The sequence below is a fragment of the Manis pentadactyla genome, chromosome 15, assembly GCF_030020395.1.
Source record: "Manis pentadactyla isolate mManPen7 chromosome 15, mManPen7.hap1, whole genome shotgun sequence".
Taxonomy (NCBI): domain Eukaryota; kingdom Metazoa; phylum Chordata; class Mammalia; order Pholidota; family Manidae; genus Manis; species Manis pentadactyla.
In genome coordinates, this window is record NC_080033.1 from 18,145,519 (window position 1) to 18,166,205 (window position 20,687).

At 48.0% G+C, this 20,687-nt stretch overlaps 1 pseudogene; it reads left to right on the forward strand.

The window, feature by feature from the left end:
• LOC130680959 (NT-3 growth factor receptor-like) overlaps window positions 1-20,687 on the forward strand; it is a 117,719-nt pseudogene that overhangs the window by 61,531 nt on the left and 35,501 nt on the right.

The following is a 20,687-nucleotide window of genomic DNA, read 5'->3' on the forward strand; positions in this document are numbered from 1 at the left end:
CTACACACACACACACACACGTACTTGGGGAGGCCAAACTCTCACGGCCAGTCTCACGTGGGCTGCCAGAAGGGGGCAGGCAAAAGAGTCCTGGGATCCTATCAAGAGCAGAATGCTGCCCCCGGGGTTCCTGGGCCCTGACCCAGCTAGAAATGCCTTCGCTAACTCACAATACCTCCCTGTTAGCAGGTAGGGACTCTGTATGAGGGAGCAAAAACAGGGACAGGGGCTGGGGAAGAGTTCCCGGTTGGATTTGAACCCTTCATTGGGCCCAGAAGGCTTTGATGGAGCTTGCTTACTCAGCAAGTAAAGGAGACGCAGGGAGAGTAAGTTGGGTGAGCTTAAGGTAGAAGTCCGGTGGAGGACTGACCAGGCTTGGGGTGGTATTTTGTCTACCTACCCTTACTCAGTCTCCTCTTTAAGTATGATTTGGTTTGAAACCCCCACCCCCAACCCAAATGGACTTTCCTCTTCCCTAGAGTGGCCGGCTAGGGGGTTGTCCCAGCACCTAGTGAGAGTCAGGCACTTTTTGCCCACGAGGAAGCTGAGGCTCAGAAAGATTCAATAACTAGCCTGGGTTTCACAGCCTGTGACCAGCAGAAAGCAATGCCGACAGGGGGGGCACTCCTTGATGATACACCTCTTCCCTAGAGTGGCCTGGCTAGGGGGTTCTCAGTGGTTCTGGGGTTGGAACCGGGATGCCCCAAGAGCTGGAATTGTCCTTAGGACCATGGGGATGCATGGGTGCAAGGGGAAACTTTCATTTTTATTAACAGAGATTTGAGCTTTGCTCATCCTGATGCAAAGAGCCTGTTGATGCATGAACAGAAACGCCCCTGAGAAGATGAGAGGCAAAAGCTCACAGCTCAGGAGGAGGGCGTCAGCCATGTGGAGTTCATCCATTGTATCTGAGACAAGAGGAAAGATTCGTCCACTGTATCTGGAGATAAGGAAGGAAAGGAGTTCTTGTCTGGTGGCTTCTGTTTTGCCTATAAAGTGTAAGGCAAGGCCGAGTGCTGTGAGTGTGAAGCTTTGGGGAGAGTGGAGAAGGTCTGAAATAGGGGAAGAGGCTACGGCAGATGGTGGAAGTGTGGAAAAGCTGCCAGGTGGGACGGGGATTCACGGAGAATGCAGGGCCATGTCTACTGTCCAGGACTCTGTTTTCTGTGTTTTCCTACTGGGCCCTGAAGTGCCATGGCCTTTACTCCAGTGTGAGAGCCTGTGGGGAAGGCAGAGCCTGTGGGGCTAAATGGCATCCAGAGCGCAGGACAGACCTGGGCTCAGCCCAGAAGGACGCTCGTGTGGAAGGGTTCCGTGCCCGGAGGCTCAGGGAACCAGCCAGACCCGCAGCTCCCTGGCCTTCTGGGTCTGGAGTCTCACCCACAGGATGTCACAGCGGCTTTCTTGGGCTCAGGCTTACCTTCTGGCGCTGTGTCACGGGTTCTCCGCTGACAGAGGCCGTGAGTCCGGTGTGCTTACCAGGCACTCTTAGGTCTCCATTTTGTGGGGAGGGTGAAGGGCGGTGGTTCTGAACCCTATTCACTGAATCTTGGAGACTGGGAACCCACCATGTAGGACAGTGGTGGAAACAGGTGCAGGGCCTTCCAGGGACATGGAGAGGACCTGAGTCTTTCATCAGGGTGATGTGGCCAGATTGGGGACTGGTTGCCAGGTTTCAAAGAATGGGTTCACCCGTGACTCATTAATAATCCTTGTTATGTGGAACTTATGAAGCGCTTACTCAGAGGCAGGCGTATTTTGCCCATGAAGAAGCCAAGGACCGAAAGAGTCAAAAACTAGCCCAGGTGTTCACAGCCTGCGACTAGCAGAACCAGTGTGGACCCGAGCTCTCCTGGACGTCAGAGTGCCCTTGGCCTCTCTGCTGCCCTGAACAGCAGCCCAGCTTCTGTTCCTGGAGGGCTGCAGTCCTGGGGGCTGCACAGTCACCATCCCCGCTGCCCCCACTCCCAGATGAAGAAGCCTCTCAGGGGTCTTGGGGCTGGATGCCATCCCTCACTTCCTTCCGGAACCACCGGAGCAGGGTGGTGTTAAAGACTCCCCAGGAACAAGTGTCTACAATGTTCTCTTCTCACCCACTCTAGCATTTAGGGACCCTTGGTACCTGAAAGTGCGGTTGGTCTTAGATCTAAGGTTAATTACTACCCGGCTTGCAGTTGGTGAGATTCCCAAGCAGACAGCAGTGGCATCTTTGATGTTGGGGAGGACTTGCTGGGTGAGACACACCTGACCTTCAGGATGGTCCGTGAGGCTGCCCATGTCTGGGCAGGTGTGAGCAGATTCAGACGGGAAGGTAATTGGAGGTAGGAATGCCTTGCCTGACTTTCCTACCCCACTTTGAACTTTCTTCACCCAAGTCTGAGACCTCCTGGTGTGTGGAAGTTCAGCCATGTGCTTCTCACCCCAGGAAAGAACAAAAAGTTCACCTCTGGGCTGCCCTGTCTCGCCCCTCCTGTGTGGGAATTCCTTTCTGTGGGCAACCTCCCAGCAGCCTCATCCTTACCTCCACCTCCCCAGTGACAGGTGTGACCTCACACAGATGTGACCGGCTGCAACACCTGTCCTGGTTCGGCCCCATTCCTGCAGGTCAAGCCCAGGAGTGCGCCATATACAAACGTGGAACACCAAAGGAACCTTGTCCAGAGTAAAATTATTACTACAACTCCCAAGAAAGATTTAAATGATATGGACCTCGTGACTCTTCCTGAAAGGGAGTTCAAAATAAAAATATTCTAATGGAGGTATGGAAAGACATCCAAGAACTCAGGAATGAATTCAGGTCGGACGTGCAATCATTGAAGAGCAAGATGGAGGGTATTAAAAGCAGGTTGGATATGGTGGAGGAGACAATAAATGAAATAGAAACAAGAGAAGAGGAATACAAGGAAGCTGAGGCACAGAGAGAAAAAAGAATCTCTAAGAATGAAAGAATATTGAGAGAATTGTGTGAACAATCCAAACAGAACAATATTCACATTATAGGGGTTCCAGAAGAAGAAGAGAGAAAAGGGATAGAAAGTGTCTTTGAGGAGGTAGTTACTGAAAACTTCCCCAATCTGGGGAAGGACATAGTCTCTCAGGCCATGGAGATCCACAGATCTCCCAACACGAGGGACCCAAGAAAGATAACACCAAGACACATAGTAATTAAAATGGGAAAGATCAAGGATAAGGACAGACTGTTAAAAGCAGCCAGAGACAGAAATAAGATCACATACAAAGGAAAGCCCATCAGGCTAACATCAGACTTCTCAGCAGAAACCTTACAGGCCAGAAGGGAGTGGCATGATGTATTTAATGCCATGAAGCAGAAGGGCCTGGAACCAAGATTACTTTATCCAGCAAGATTATCATTTAAATTTGAAGGAGGGATTAAACAATTTCCAGATAAGCAAAAGCAGAGAGAATTTACCTCCCACAGACCATCTCTACAGTCTATTTTGGAGGGACTGCTATAGATGGAAGTGTTCCTAAGGATTAACAGCTGTCACCTGAGGGTAAAAAACCACAGTAATGAAAGTCAAACAGCTAATTACGAAGCAAATGCAAAATTAAATTAACTATCCCCAAAGTCGATCAAGGGATAGACAAAAAGTACAGAATTTGATACCTAATATATAAAGAATGAAGGAGGAAGAAAAAGGAGAAGAAATAGATAAGAACCTTTAGATTGTGTTTGTAACAGCATACTGAGAGAGTTAAGTTAGACTCTTAGATAGTAAGGAAAGTAACCTGTAACCTTTGGTAACCACGAATCTAAAGCCTGAAATGGCAATAAGTACATACCTATCGATAATCACCCTAAATGTAAGTGGACTGAATGCACCAATCAAAAGACATAGAGTCACTGAATGGATAAAAAAACAAGACCCATCTATATGCTGCTTACAAGAGACTCACCTCAAACCCAAAGACATGCACAGACTAAAAGTCAAGGGATGGAAAAAGATATTTCACACAAACAATAGGGAGAAAAAGGCAGGTGTTGCAGTACTACCATCAGACAAAATACTTCAAAACAAAGAAAGTAACAAGAGATAAAGAAGGACACTACATAATGATAAAGGGCTCACTTCAGCAAGAGGATATAACCATTATAAATATATATGCATCCAGCACAGGAGCACCAGCATATGTGAAACAAATACTACCAGAACTAAAGGAGGAAATAGAATGCAATGCATTAATTTTAGGAGACTTCAACACACCATTCACTCCAAAGGACAGATCCACCAGACAGGAAATAAGTAAGGACACAGAGGCACTGAACAACATACTAGAACAGATGGACCTAATAGACATCTATAGAACTCTACACCCAAAAGCAACAGGATACACGTTCTTCTCAAGTGCACATGGAACATTCTCCAGAATAGACCACATACTAGACCACAAAAAGAGCCTCAGTAAATTCAAAAACTTTGAAATTCTACCAACCAGCTTTTCAGAAAACAAAGGTATAAAATGAGAAATAAATTGTACAAAGAAAGCAAAAAGGCTCACAAACACATGGAGGCTTAACAACATGTTCCTAAATAGTCATGGATCAACAACCAAATTAAAATGGAGATCCAGCAATATATGGAAATAATTGACAACAACACAAAGCCCCAACTTCTGTGGGACGCAGCAAAAGCAGTCTTAAGAGGAAAGTATATAGCAATCCAGGCATATTTGAAGAAGGAAGAACAAACCCAAATGAATACTCTAATGTCACAATTATCAAAATTGGAAAAGAAGAACAAATGAGGCCTAAAGTCAGCAGAAGGAGGGACATAATAAAGATCAGAGAAGAAATAAAATTGAGAAGAATAAAACAATGGAAAAAATCAATGAAACCAAGAGCTGGTTCTTTGAGAAAATAAACAAAATAGATAAGCCTCTAGCCAGACTTATTAAGAGAAAAAGAGAATCAACACACATCAACAGAATCAGAAATGAAAAAGGAAACATCACGATGGACCCAACAGAAATACAAATTATTAGAGACTACTATGAAAACCTATATGCTAAGAAGCTGGAAAACCATTTGGACAACTTCCTAGAAAAATACAACCTTCCAAGACTGACCAAGGAAGAAACACAAAATCTAAACAAACCAATTAGCAGCAAAGAAATTGAAGGAGTAATCAAAAAACTACCCAAAAAAAAAAACCCCGTACCAGATGGACTTACCTCAGAATTTTATCAGACATACAGAGAAGATATAATACCCATTCTCCTTAAAGATTTCCAAAAAATAGAAGAGGAGGGAATACTCCCAAACTCATTCTATGAAGCCAACATCACCCTAATACCAAATCAAGGCAAAGACCCCACAAAAAGAAATTACAGACCAATATCCCTGATGAATGTAGATGCAAAAATACTCGACAAGATATTAGCAAACTGAATTCAAAAATACATCAAAAGGATCATACACCATGACCAAGGGGGATGCATCCCAGGGATGCAAGGATGGTACAACATCTGAAAATCCATCAACATCATCCACCACATAAACAAAAAGAAGGACAAAAACCACATGATCATCTCCATAGATGCTGAAAAAGCATTCGACAAAATTCAACATCCATTCATGATAAAAACTCTCAACAAAATGTGTATAGAGGGCAGGTACCTCAACATAATAAAGGGCATATATGATAAACCCACAGCCAGCATCATACTGAACAAAGAAAAGCTGAAAGCTTTTCCTCTAAGATTGGGAACAAGACAGGGATGCCCACTCTCTCCACTGTTATTCAACATAGTACTGGAGGTCCTAGCCATGGCAATTAGACAAAACAAAGAAATACAAGGAATCCAATTGGTAAAGAAAAAGTCAAACTGTCACTATTTGCAGATGACATGATATTGCACATAAAAACCCTAAAGACTCCACTCCAAAACTACTAGATCTGATATCAGAATACAGCAAAGTTGCAGGATACAAAATAAACACACAGAAATCTGTCACTTTCCTATACACTAACAATGAACTAATAGAAACAGAAATCAGGAAAACAATTCCGGTCACAATTGCATCTAAAAGAATAAAATACCTAGCAATAACCCTTACCAAGGAAGTGAACGACCTATACCCTGAAAATTACAAGACACTCTTAAGAGAAATTAAAGAGGACACTAACAAATGGAAACTCATCCCATGCTCCTGGCTGGGAAGAATTAATATCATCAAAATGGCCATCCTGCCCAAAGCAATATACAAATTACCAACAACATTCTTCAACGAACTAGAACAAATTGTTCAAAAATTCATATGGAAACACCAAAGACCCCGAATAGCCAAAGCAATCCTGAGAAGGAAGAATAAAGTTGGGGGGATCTCGCTCCCCAACTTGAAGCTCTACTACAAAGCCACAGTAATCAAGACAGTTTGGTACTGGCACAGGAACAGAGCCACAGACCAGTGGAACAGAATAGAGTCCCCAGATATTAACCCAAACATTTATGGTCAATTAATATATGATAAAGAAGCCATGGACATACAGTGGGGAAATGACAGTCTCTTCAACAGATGGTACTGACAAAACTGGACAGCTACATGTAAGAGAATGAAACTGGATCACTGTCTAACCCCATACACAAACGTAAATTCAGAATGGATCAAGGACTTGAATGTAAGTCATGAAACCATAAAACTCTTAGAAAAAAGCATAGGCAAAAATCTCTTGGACATAAACACGAGCGACTTCTTTGTGAACATTTCTCCCCAGGCAAGGGAAACAAAAGCAAAAATGAACAAGTGGGACTATATCAAGCTGAAAAGCTTCTGTACAGCAAAGGACACCATCAATAGAACAAAAAAGTACCCTACAGTATGGGAGAATATATTCATAAATGACAGATCCGATAAAGGGTTGACATCCAAAATATATAAAGAGCTCATGTACCTCAACAAACAAAAAGCAAATAACCCAATTAAAAAATGGGCAGAGGAGCTCAACAGACAGTTCTCCAAAGAAGAATTTCAGATGGCCAACAGACACATGAAAAGGTGCTCCATGTTGCTTGTCATCAGAGAAATGCAAATTAAAAGCACAATGAGATATCACCTCACACCAGTAAGGATGGCCACCATCCAAAAGACAAACAACAACAAATGTTGGCGAGGTTGTGGAGAAAGGGGAACCCTCCTACACTGCTGGTGGGAATGCAAATTAGTTCAACCATTGTGGAAAGCAGTATGGAGGTTCCTCAAGAAGATCAAAATAGAAATACCATTTGACCCAGGAATTCCACTTCTAGGAATTTACCCTAAGAATGCAGCACTCCAGTTTGAAAAAGACAGGTGCACCCCTATGTTTATCACAGCACTATTTACAATAGCCAAGAAATGGAAGCAACCTAAATGTCCATCAGTAGATGAATGGATAAAGAAGATGTGGTACATATACACAAGGGAGTATTACTCAGCCATAAGAAAAAAACAGATCCTACCATTTGCAACAACATGGATGGAGCTAGAGGGTATTATGCTCAGTGAAATAAGCCAGGCAGAGAAAGACAAGTACCGAATGATTTCACTCATATGTGGAGTATAAGAACAAAGAAAAACTGAAGGAACAAAACAGCAAGAGAATCACAGAACCTAAGAATGGAGTAACGGTTACCAAAGGGAAAGGGACTGGGGAGGATGGGTGGAAAGGAAGGGATAAGGGCAGGGAAAAAGGAAGGGGGCCTTATGATTAGCATGTATAATGTGGGGGGGCACGGGGAGGGATGTGCAACACAGAGAAGACAAGTAGTGATTCTACAGCATCTTACTATGCTGATGGACAGTGACTGTAATGGGGTTTGATGGGGGGTACTTGGTGATGGGGGGAGTCTAGTAACCATAATGTTCTTCATGTAATTGTAGATTAATGATAATAAAGTGAATTTTTAAAAAAACCCCACAGTAGGAGCTCTGGGAATGTTTTTCTTTTCCATTTAAATACATTCCATTTCATGTGTAATTAAATGTGTGGGATTGAACTAATGTTTTCTTCTGAGCATTCTTGGCAGCCTGAGACCCTAGGGTCTGGCTAGTGCAAAGAAAACACACGCTTCTCAGAGACCCTCCCCCACCTTCTCTTCCCATTCCCTCCTCCCCCCTTTCCTGCCAAGAATCTTCCTCCTCCTTCATGCACACAGTCACCCTTAGGCCTTACCTTGTAACTCAAGAGCCCCCGAGGCTGTTGGACCCTTTGTTCTTCTGGGAGTGTTGGGGCTTTGATTGTCTGTCCTCATCTCCAGAAGCCACCTCAATGCTCATCTTGAACTCAGGTGGCGATGACGATTGGTGGCAAGAACGGAGTACCCTGGCAATGACTCTCTCCCTGTCCTTTTCGATGCCATTGGTCTCCACCAAGTGCTGTGGACAGTTCAGAAGGCAGCATTTCTCCCTGGTGTAGGGGGTCACAGAAGCAAAGGGGGCTGGCACATGCTGCTCATGCAGACCTTCAGAGTCCAACGAGACACCTCTAACAGCTGGGTGATCTTGGACAAATTCTCCTGAGCTTCAGCCACACACTGTGCAGAAACGAGTTGTAAAGATGAGTCAGATAGTGCATGCAGAGTGCTTAGCATGGGGCCTGCCACAGGGTGAGGACTCAATTGAGGAGAGTTATTTTTATTATTAATAAGGGCTCCAGGGGATAATAAGCTGAAAGAGATAGGCACAGAGTGAGACAGGGTTGATGGGGGAAGATCTGAAAGGTCTCAGCAATGAGGCTGGCCCCAATTAGGGACTGGGGGTTATCATTACAATGGGCCAGAAGAGAAGGGAAGGTGGGGTGGTCAAGAGAACACACCAGGGCTCAGCTTTAAGAGCACCTGGCCAGCCCTTCGTGGTGCTGGGAGGGCCTGCTTCTGAGTCCCTTAGGTCCAGAGAAAGGTGATCTCAGCACTGCACACGTGGAGTACTTTTAGGACAATAATTAGGCAAAGCACCAAGGTGGCCAATGAGCTTTGGGGACAGCATCTGGGTCTGAATGAAGGAACACTCTGGCTTTGGGGGGCTGACTTTGCTGCCTGACATACAGCACAGTCAAGATCACCATTATTTATAACCACCAACGTGGGAAATCTGGTTTCTCTCTGCTGATCAACAGCAATCTGTGTAGGTGGCTGTCTCAGCTTCTGATGTCTTTATCCCACTGTCTGACCAACCTCCTCCCAGTAAGTATTTTGGCCTCTGTAGGAGGGGTAGGACAGGCTGGGGCAGGCTGCCAGTGACCCCCAGAGTCAGGATCGGCTCCCCTGCTCTCACCCCAGCAACCTTATACCATTTTATTTCAGGAGAATATCACCATCCTTCATCAAGTTCCTCTCCAAGCCACTACTTTGTTCGAGGGTAGATTGAGCAATTAGTTAACACCTCGCAGAAAGGAAGGAGACACACTTTGTTACATGTCCACTATGGTTCAGATATTTCCTATTACATCTACTGTCTAAAATTTTAAGTCAGTCCTCTTCCCATTAACTCTGCCAAGTAGACAGACACTTCCTTGCTCTACAGTTAAGGGAGCAGTGCCTGAGGGGGGACCAGGCAGGGTTGGGGTGCAGACACAGACCTGTTTCCTTTCCCGAGTCCTCACAGCACCTGGTGGGCTTTCTGCGTCCCCTTCGTCCCTGGTCAGAAGGGCCGAGCAGTTCACGGTTGCTGCACACCTGTTTTCCCAGGAAATGGAGGTGCAGATAACAGTGGTACCTGCATCTCGGGCCACCTCCGTCTACCCCCTGGTCCTGGACGGGTCCCAGAAGGTGTGGCAGGAAACCTCTTCCTCCCGGGAGGAGGCAGCCCAGGCGAACAGAGGCCGGAGGAGGGGGAACGGCAGCGAGCCCGCTAAGCTCTCAGGGGTCTGAGGGCCTCGGGACAGGGCCTGCGGGTGACCTCCTTAGATTAAGCCGGGTCAAGGTTGCTCCAGGCCTGGGGAAGACCTCCCGGAAGTGAATCCCACACATGCAGAACGATGATCTTGGTCCTCAGTACGGAGGGAAATGTGCGGAGCAGTGACTGAAATGCAGGAATCCTCCTGTGTTTGTCCGACGACCCTCTTGTCCTGTGGGAAGAGAAGCTATTCGACGGCTTTCCCTGGTGGAACCTAGTCGGTGGCTCTCTCAACACGCGGAGTCAGGGAAGAGCGCGGCCAGGAGGTGCCGGGAACCCTTTTCACCTCCCCGTGACCCTTCCCCCCCACACCAGCCCCCTGCTGTCCACTCAGACCCTCACTGCTGGAGATTGGGAAACCTTCCCACGGCCCCGGCTGTGTGTCCCCCTCTCTCCCCCTCCCCTGCCAGTGTCCCGGCATCTGAGACGTGTGGCCCGGACTCGGCAGGGCCAGCCAGCCAGGCAGTAAAAGGAGACTGATGCCCTCCCCTCCCAGGGACATCTACCACTTCCTGGCACGCGGGTGAAATGGCCTCACCAGAGGCAGCCCTGAGCAGCGCTCTGTGAGCTAAAAACAGCAGAAAAAGAGGCCCAAATAGACATGTGAACGTCAGAAATGGAAATGGTTCACTGTGGCCCTTCCCCAGGGTCCGAGCAGCGCCCTTTCCTCCCACAGCCTCCCACCCAAACCCTTCTCCCCAGGGCCTCTGGGAAGGGGGGCAACCCCTGGCCTTTCCCTCGGGAAGATGAACAGGGAAAGAAGCTGGGCAGGAGTAGGAGAAAGGAGAAGTTGGGGAGTCACGCTTCTGTGGACAGGGTTCTCCTGGTGGCCACAGAGCAGCAGAGGCTGGTGGGAAGGCAACAGTGGGTAAGGGAAAAACACAGGGGCTTGGGAGCCACAGAAAGAGGGGGGTTCTTCCTTGGCCGTGTCTTGGCTCTGAGAACTTTGGAAAGTTACCCTCTGCCTCTGTTTTCTCATCTGTGAAAGGGGTTCAGTTACGCTTACTGTCATGGTTATCATGAGAACAGAATGTCGAGCGAATAGTAGGACTGGGCCCAGATTTATTCCCTTTTCCCTACTTCCTCCGACTTAGGATCAGGGAAGGCAGCTGCTCGCATGGTGCTCTGGTCCAGAGCCTGGGTGGCACGCAGGGTTGTCCGCACGGAAGGGATTTGCCTTCTGAGCTGGGCCCGTATCCAGCCTCTCTGCTGAAACGGCTCTGTTGCCTTGTGGGACTTCTCCCCGTGTCTGGGAGAAAGTTCTCTCTTGGGAGCAGGGGAACGAGGGCAGGATTCCTGATGGAGTTGGGGGCTGTTTTTATCTTCCATTCCTTCTGCTGGCCCTTCCTGAATCTCACCACCCCGTTCCAGCTCAGGTACTGGTTTCAGACGACTCCCTGAAGACAAAGGGAGTGAGCCCAGGCGGTTCTCTACTGAGCCACTGCATGTTCTGTGTGTCTGAAAAAGATCTGTTTGCAGATTTGGGGAAAACACTGTGGTCCGTGGGAGGCTTCCTCTCCGGGTTTGCAGAGAGCAGACGGATTTCCAGCAACACCGTCACCTGCCCGTTGCTACATCCAAGGCCCACGGAGGTCATAGCCCCCCCTCCTGCAGTGGGAGTTTTGCAGCTGCCGCCAGGTGCTCAACTCCTGGGATGTAGAGGGAAGGCTGAGAAACAGCTCCCTGTCCTCTGCTCCCTCTTGGCTGCCTGAATCTTCCAGCGCCTGAGATTCTTGCCGCCAGGGAGGAGATGGAGGTTTCTGAGACGTGCCTTAGCACCACTGGAGAACCAGAGCTCTGCAGAGCTTCTCCGTTCTCTGCTCTCACTGTAGCTGAGAGTGGGGAGCTCTCAAGGAAGCTGGTGAGCTCGCCCAGGCTGGAGTTGGGCTTAGGGGTCCAGGAACTTTCATGCTATGGCTTTCCCTTTGCAGAGGCATGTCCAGAACACAGGAAGGCAAAAGAGGCATGGTCTCCACCATGTGGATGAGCACGTGAGGCTCTGAGAGGGGGTCTGACTCAGCCTAAGCCACACAGCTGGGAACGGGGGAGAGGGGATCCTGGAGGGGAGCCATGATTGCAGGCCCCCCTCCTGGGCTTCCAGCTGGGAGGCACGACTGAACTGTTCATGGACTTGGGGCTTGCTGAGGCCAAGCTGTAAAGGGGAATGTCTCATCCGCTGGCTAATTCCTCACCCCAACAGGGGCGTCCTGTTTCATGGTTCTCAAAAGAGGTGGCCAGGCCGGCAGCTTCGCCATCACCTGGGATCTTGTGAGGAGGGCAAATCTCAGGCCCCATCCTGCCTCCTGAATGGGCATCTCTGGGGAAAGGGCCCAGCGATCTGGGCGAGCCCTCCAGGAGATTCTGACGTGGCTTGGGTTTGAGAACCATTGTCCTCTTGCCATGCTGAGGGAGGCTGGAGTTGGGATGGGGTCTGGGGCCGAAGGGGGCTTATCCCCAACGATTTGGCTGCACTGACATGTCCTGGTGCTCTGGATTCTAATTCTGTCTCAGCTACCAGTTAGGGACACCTGACTTGGCCTTTATTTTCCTTTCTTGTAAAATAATATCGATAATGAAGAAAACACCTCGACACACCAGCATGATAGAGGAGGCGAGCATTTGCAACCCTTTACATACAATAGCTCATGGAGCGCATAAACTGGACTGTTTAATCCTCCCCCACCCATTTTCAGACGAGGAAACCAAGCCGAGATGTTTGGGGAGGTGCGCAGACCCGAACGGCTGGGGGTTCCAGGTCCTGCCGCAAGAGCCCCGACTGCCCATTCCTGACCAGCCCCTGCACGTCCGGAGGCCTTGAAAGCTGCCACCATCAGCCCGTCTCCACTCCGAGGCTGGGCCGGGACGCTCCCCTGGCAGGGCCCGGGCGTCGCCCATAGTCACCTGGGAATGACTGCACAGTAATGAGCATGTGGCTCCCTCCAGCGGTCCTAACCTCCCGTTTCCTCTCAGTGGGAGACCCTTTAGCCTTCCCCTCCCAGGCCGACAAACACTCTTCCACAGAGGCCAGGAAAGAGCATCACAGGGTGTGAAGAAGGAAGCAGGTTGGAATGCCCCTGTTGCAAAGGCTGGCGCAGCAAAGGCTTCGTGTGCTGCAGCCCCGTGGCCTTGAGGAGCGGCCGCCAGCTGCTGCGAACCGGCATGTCTGTCTTGCTGGGAGGAGGGAATGATGGTCTGCAAGGCTTCCTCCCACAAGGCTCTGCTGCCAGGTCATCTGGGACATGGGGGGGTGGATCCCAAGAACTCCTGATAGAAAAAAAAAAAAGACGTGTGTACTCAGAAGGGAATCCCCACGCCAGCCAAAACACACGCAAAGCCTTGTAGCCACGCCCCTCTGTCCCTGTCACATGTCTCGTCGCTCAGGGGGACAGTCTGCCTGGCCCATCTTCAGCTTTCACTTTCTGACAAGGTCATCTGAGACAATCCCCTCTCCCGGCTCTGCGGTGTATCTTCATCATGTCGATACGGGTATTTAATGGGCTTCCGCCTGCTGAACGATTCAGTGAGTAATCTCTGGCTTGCCCCTTTCGTCACCAGCTCAGGGCTGGGGCAGCAACTTTGTAGCATTCTTTCCAAATAGGTGGGAGAGCTGAGGTCACATCTTTGCTTTCTCCTGGCAGACAGACTCTAATTAGGTTGCTAAATTAGCCGAGGCAATGGCAACCCTTCTCTTTGCAGAGACCCTTGTTCTGGGGAGGTCTCGGGACCTCGCCTGCTTGAGCTCATTGTTCTTTCTCTCAGAGGGAAGGGATTTCTCAAGTAGAGGCTTCTCCCAGATAATTTTAGCTGCCATTCAGTAGTCTCTACCAGGAAGCAGACACTTAAGGATCGCTACAGCCGTTACGCTACAGCAAGAGCCAGTGTGTGTCCCTGTGTGTGTGTGTGTCTTTCGTTTGTCGCAGGCACTGAGAGCTTGTTAGAAATGCAGATTCTCAGATGCACTGGCTCGGAGTCTGTACGAGGCCCACAGGATTCTGTGACCAGAGACGGGCTGTAATCTGTCTCATGCAGCTGCAGCTGATGATGCTAGAATCCTGCGTGTCGGCGACTGTTGATTGCGTTTTCCTGCCGAAGCAGCTATGTTTTGGGGAGGCTCGGGGCTGGGCAGGGGCAGAGCTGAGAGGATCCTGGGTCGGAATCTTGGACCACTGGGTGATGGCTGGTTTCGTGCCCCCCTGGGGTGCTGAGTTCCGTCACCCTGCCATGGACTCAGGAGCAGATCTCCCTGCGCTAGATGCCGGTGCCCTCCTGACCTCCTGGGCCTCTAATGGGGACAAGTGCCTGGGACTGACTGGGCCACTCTCCTCTCTGTCCCCTCCGACAGATGTGCAGCACATGACGGGGCGGGACATCGTGTTGAAACGAGAACTGGGCGAGGGAGCCTTTGGGAAGGTCTTCCTAGCAGAGCGCTACAAACTCAGCCCTACCAAGGACAAGATGCTCGTGGCCGTGAAGGTAAACCCCAGAGGCATGTGGGCCCAGGCAGGGAGAGGGCTGGCTGGGGCCGGGAGCCGGAAGAAGGGGCTCACTCCACTGGATGAGATGATGCAAACTGCCTCTATCAGAGGTCAGGGGCGCTGCTCCAAGGCCGTGAAGTTTCCTTTGGACCCAAACCGACTTCCTTTGGCTTCAGAGGTTAAGAGCCGTGGCAGGGAGGGGGTGGGCCTGAGGGGCAGCTGGGGAAGCGAGGTATATACCATGAGAGGCCCTGGTTCTCTCCTGGAGGCCCTGGGCACTGTGGGCCCCCTGCCGGCCCTCCTTCCTCCTCAGTGACTTTGTGAGATGTATTGGCCGTGCCTAGAGAGTCACTCGACCGTCTCTCAGGAATGGAGTTGGATGGTGGGGGGGTCAAGGGGCCCTAGGAGCCACCGCTCAAGGGCAGCAGACATCTCTGGGGATTGGAGGTGGGGTGGGGGTCAGGGATTGAGCACAGGGGGGACAGCGAGTGAGGCTGGGAAAGATTTTTAGATAACCCCCATGGGATCCAAGTTCAGCCCCCAGGGGGAGGCATGCCTGAGGGTAACTGCCTCCTGGCAGCTACCGATAGGTCTCTTACCCACAAGGCTTTTTGTTGCCAGGCCAGCTGTGCAGATCTGCAGCTGGGGGCAGTGGGAAGGGGCTTTGTTCCTAGTCCCCCGCCTGACACTTCCTCCAGCAGAGAGCAGCTTCTACCGTAAATCAGTGTTGGACATGGTTGGCACAAGCCAGAGGCCAGGAGCCTTGCTGACACACCCACAGGTCCCGGGAGCCGTGCTCTGGGCCATGGGCTGGTCTCCCTGTGTGCAGCAAGCAGGCCTCTGAGGTCAGCAGGGGTTACTCTTCCCCATGAAGACGCTCACTCAGGCCTGGCCAGGCCTTAGTACCAAGAGCCGCAACCAAACCACCTTCACAATGGCAGCTTTACACTGTGAGACTTCCGGGTGTCTGGATACAGTTGCCTCCATCCACAGAGGGCAGCTGACCTCCACAGATGTGGGCTGTGCAGGCTATGGGCATAGCACAGGCATCAGAGAGCCTGGGTGGGAGGCCCAGCCCACCTCTGATTAGCTGTGTGACTTTGAGCAAGAAGCTCAACCTTTTGGGGCCTCAGGCTCCTTCTCTGTATAATAGGAAATGTAATATCTCCTCCTGAAAACTCCCATGATTCAATTACATAACATGGGAAATCCTTAGTGCCCTGCTTGGGACACAGTAAGTGCTCAATACAGAGTGGTTGGTATTTCTTGTTATCACTGTTCTTCACGTTGACATGACTGAATGTGCGCAGACATGTGGCATGCTGCCTGCCAAGCTCATGTTGACCATCTAATATAGGAGCTGCTAAACTTTTTGTCTAAAAGGGCCAGATAGTAAGTATCTTAGGCTCTGAGGGACATATGCTCTCTCTTTTAACTACTTAACTCTCTGCCCATATAGGTGGGAAAGCAGCGCACACAATATGTAAACTGGTGCCGGCTGTTTTCCAATAAATTTTTTCTTTTTACAAAAATAGGTGTTGTCTGCTGACCTTTACTTTAGAAAATCGATAAGGAGCTAGAGTATTGCCCCCATGAAAGGCTAATGATTATTATTAGTACATGTCCTGACAATGAACTTGCTCCATCAGTGTCCATAGATGCGGGACAGTCAGATGGACCAGGGATGTGGAAACGTCTTTGAGTTTGTCCCTAAACTTAGAATCTACACTTTCATGAAATTTTTCATTTAAAGGGTGACAGTGATCCACTGGGTGTTCCAGCATCTATCTGGGGATGGGCGAATGCCCTGAACATTTTTGCTCTTTCAGCAGGAAATGAAATGATGGCCTAAAACCCTGGGAAATGTTTTCCTCTGAGTGGTCTGGCATTTGGGGCAGTACCCAGATTGGGGAATGTGGAAAATGTGTTTCTGTTTTCATCCTTTTAAAAGGCTGTGCTTCTCCCCTCAGGTCTGGGAAACTTGAGGAGATGAGCGTTCTGGGATTGCACGCCGCCCGCCACCCGGTGGGGCTGCCTCTGCAGGAGACACTCATCTCCGGAGAACAGCAGAGAAATGACACGTCCTGCTTCATGTCCTCTTTGGATTGTACTGCTTTTTGCAGGCTCCTTCCTCTTCAATTTGTTCTCATGTTGACGTAGGGTAATTGTGGACTTTCAGAAAACATATCCATGAATAACCCAAGATTAGGTTTTCTAAAAGTTGCGTTTGTAAATCAAACGGCAAGAATTTTTTGCCCAGCCGTTGCTATGGTGGAAACAAAAAGTAGAAATCCCAGCCTGTTCTGAAGGCGCTTACAGTCTGTTGGGGAGACAAGAGAATACTCATGAAAGGAATGGAGAATGGGACAAGACAGAGGGTAGCTTGTGTATATCCGCAGTGTAACGGTGACATTAAAATCATGTGATTTGTGATATTTTTAAATAGGTGATGGCCACTTTTAAAAAGTCATTTGACAAACAATATGACAGCTCCAAAGAGCTCAAAAGAGTCTCTTCTGATAGCCAAATCACTGATAGGAATGTGAGACAGGTGTCCAGTGTAATTAATCATCAGAAGAAATGCGAATGGAACCATGAGGTACCACGATACACCAACCAGAATGGCTAAATAGCACTGACAGTGCTTAATGCTGCCAAGGATATGGAGCAACTTCAACTCTCATAGTTTGCTGGTGGGAATGCAAAGAGGAATAATTGTTTTGAAAAATAGTTTGGTATTCTAGAACATTAGCATTCTGTGTGACCCAGCATTTCTACTTCTAGGCTCTATCCTATCTACCTGTCTGTCTGTTTATCTATCTATCATCTATTTACCTACAAAGAGATATGTCTAAGAATGTTCATAAAGCATTATGCATAACAGTCTAGAGCTGGAAGCAGCCAGTGTCCATCAATAGCAACATAGATATGTAATATGGTACATTCATACCATGGGAAACTATTCAACAAGGAAAATCAGTGAACTAGAGCTACTTGTGACAACATGGAAGAATTTCAAAAACACAATGTTGAATGAAAAAGGATAAATATGGAAATATATATAATGCTCTATGTATGATTCCACTTATTTAAATTAAAGAAAAACAAAAAACAAGCCCTAGTGTTAGGTATTCACGTTTAGTTTGTAAAAACTTTTTAAAAGAGCAAGAACCTGAATTCCATAAGTCAGGATAGTGGTTGGCTTTGGGATGAGAGAGAGCATGACAGAGGAGCGGGGCATGGGTTGGGGGGGATTTCTGGAGGGTTAGCAATATTTTATTTTCTACTTAAATTGAGGATACACTGGTGTTAGCTTTGTGAAAAATCATAGTGTGTGCTAAAACTTTTTTCTCTCAAAGATTGATCACATTCTTAAAAACACACCTAATTTATTCATCCCATAAGTATTTATTGAGCACTTACTATGTGACTGGTGCTGTATAAGATACTGGGATGGAGGAGGAAAGGAGACCTGTAGGCCCTGTGGCTCATGTCTCAGAGTCATAGAATTTAGGGCCCTGAAGGGACATTTAAGGAGGGAGGAGAGAATGTTGCCGATGATGACAGCATCTAACAGAACAGCCATTAGGGCGCTCACTACGCATCAGGCCTTGCCGTAAGTGCTGACTGCCGATTAATTTCATTCTCACAGAAATCCTAAGAGCCAGGCACCGTCACTATCCCCATTTTACAGAAGAGGATGCGGAGGCACGGACAGAGGTTAAGCATTTTGCCCAAGGTCCCAGAGCAAATCAGTGGTGGAGCAACATTCAAATCCAGCAATGCCTTTCCTTCTAGGACGATAGCACGTGGTGCTCACCGTGCTTTGTCTGTTTTTCCTGTCTCTGTGCTGGGTTCTGGATGAATCTCAACATTTTTCCATGTCGTGAATTCCTCTTGTGGTTTTATCTAGTGTCAAGTTTTGTCCTGTCTGTGGAGGTTTCTGTTTTAACTTCAATAACCACATAATTTATTTCCAAGATACTAATTGGTTTTTAGTTTTATTGTTAATTTTATTTCTCCCTGTTTGGGCTGTATACCTTCTTGGTTATTGGAAACAATTATTTCTTCCTTCTCATCGAACATTTATTTTATTTTAATATCTCTATCAGCCTAGTTCTATAAAATTAGTTTTAGCTGAAGGAAATTCCTGTTCTGGTTATTGATAATTTTAATCATTTGTATTTAGTCCTATGTATTTTTTCAATATGTCAGAACTTCAAGTTTCGCGTTCTTTCGGGTTTGGAGAGCTGTTTTGGGAGTTCATTTTTTCCATTTCCAATTACTTTAATTTGGAGCAGGAATTTAAAACATTTGTGAAAAAATCTAAGTGCAGAATCTCAGAGTTTCATTATTTTCCCATTAAAAAAAATAGGTTTTCCTCCTATTCATAACACTTTATTTACCACTGACTCTTCACAGGTCTTTCTAAAGTATTCATCCTCAGTTTCCATCAAAACAGCCCCCTCTGTGCACTTATATTTCATTGGTTTCCCTGACATAGCATCACTTTAAGTGATGACATTATCAGATCTAATGGTCATAGTGAATTTGGAAGCAATCACAGCTGAACCTTGGTAAGCACCTCCCTGGGACAGAAAGGGTCTCTCTGAGTATTCACTTAGCAGTGAAAGTTCAGGGTCGAATGAACACCGGTCAGTATGTTCCTCAGAGATCATGGACAGTACCAGTTAATTTGGCCAGCCATGTGGATTTAGCTCAGGTGAGAGTGTTTCTGGTCAACAGAACAGCACGTGCAAAGGGCCTGAGGCAGATAAAAGCTTGAAGGGTACAAAGGATAGAAAGACTAGTGAGACTGAAGTGTAATGAATGAAGGCAGGTAGAGGAGGTAGAGGGAGAGGGGGATACTCAACATTCAGAGCCCATGACTGTATTAAGGAGTTTGGATTTTATCCTGAAAACAGCAGAAAACCAGTGGCCAGTTTTAAGCTTAAAGACAAGTGGGAAAAGATTACCTGTGCATGTGATAATTACCCATCTTCCTTCTTCATAAGTTGTTCAAGATACTCAAGCAGGAGAAGTGGCAGTGGATTTTGAGAGACTAAGAGAAAGGTCTTAGTGTGATTGCATACTTAAGTGTTGATTCGTGTGTGTGTTTGAACATTTACAAATGTGTTTTCCACACATATAAATGGGTTTCCATATATTAATGAACTCTGAAACCCAACAGCCTTTAAAATATATTCCCCTAATAAAAAAAAGGACAATGGAAGGCAATAGACCTCCTAGGCTGGGCAAGGTGAGATATTAAGTGGCTTGGAAGGAGTTGGGAGCTGTTGAGAAATTTGAATGTTCATGCATCTAGACTGCTTCCCTCCCATCCGATTACACAGCTCTCTGAAACCCAGGGCTGGGGTGGACACGAGGTCTGATGCACATAAGGTAAGATCAGAAAGGGTGATGTCTCCAAACTTTGAGGGACGAAGAAGGACGCAGGAGGGGCCAATTCTAGAGCTCTTCTTTGTGCTGTGAACACTGTGCGTAGGGCATAGCCAGGAGCCTCCCTGGCTCCCGTGACCTGTTAGCAAGACCCTGCAGCTGTGAGAAGCAATGGTTCTGTCCCTTTCCACTGGCTGGTGACCCTCTTTGAGTTCTCCAGCTCTGCAGAAGGTGTTGGGGGTAGACCTTATAGAGAGGGACAGGAGAGTCTCTGAGCTGATTTTCCTCCACACTATTCTGCTCTGGTCCTGATGGCATCAATCCCTGGGGATGGTGGCCACCCACCTGTCCCTTTGCCAGTTACACGGGGGCCCCAGGTTTGACCCAGGAGCTGGAAAACCCAGCCAAAGGCGGAGAGAGAACTAGGAGAAGGCACATGGGAAGCCTGGGAGATGGCAGTTGCTTCGTGCCTCATCTTTCAGATGAAGAGCATCTATTTGCCTCTTGTTGGAGGGCAACAGCCTTGGGGACGCTGGCTGGCACTGGTCAGGAACTGAGAACGGAAATATCCAATGGTGGCTGCTGGCTTCCAGACTATGGTAGAGGATGATTTACAGAGGTGGAGAGAGGCCATTTGGCTGGCCCCAAATCTGATCTACTTTCCCTCTCATAAATCCAGTGCTCACATAAATCTTGGTATTCTCCTATCCCACCCATACTGGGTTCCTTTTTTGTTTTTTTCTCATATTCCTCATGAAAATAAATACATCACTGGCAGTCATCCTATAGCCATGGCCCAGCCCCTGCAGCTGAGGAGCAGGGCCACAAAGAGGCTGCCTCTCTCCATGACTCGCTGCCTTCCTCCGCCCATAGCAAGAAGGATTCTCACATGTCTTTGTTCTGGCAGTAGGTGGACA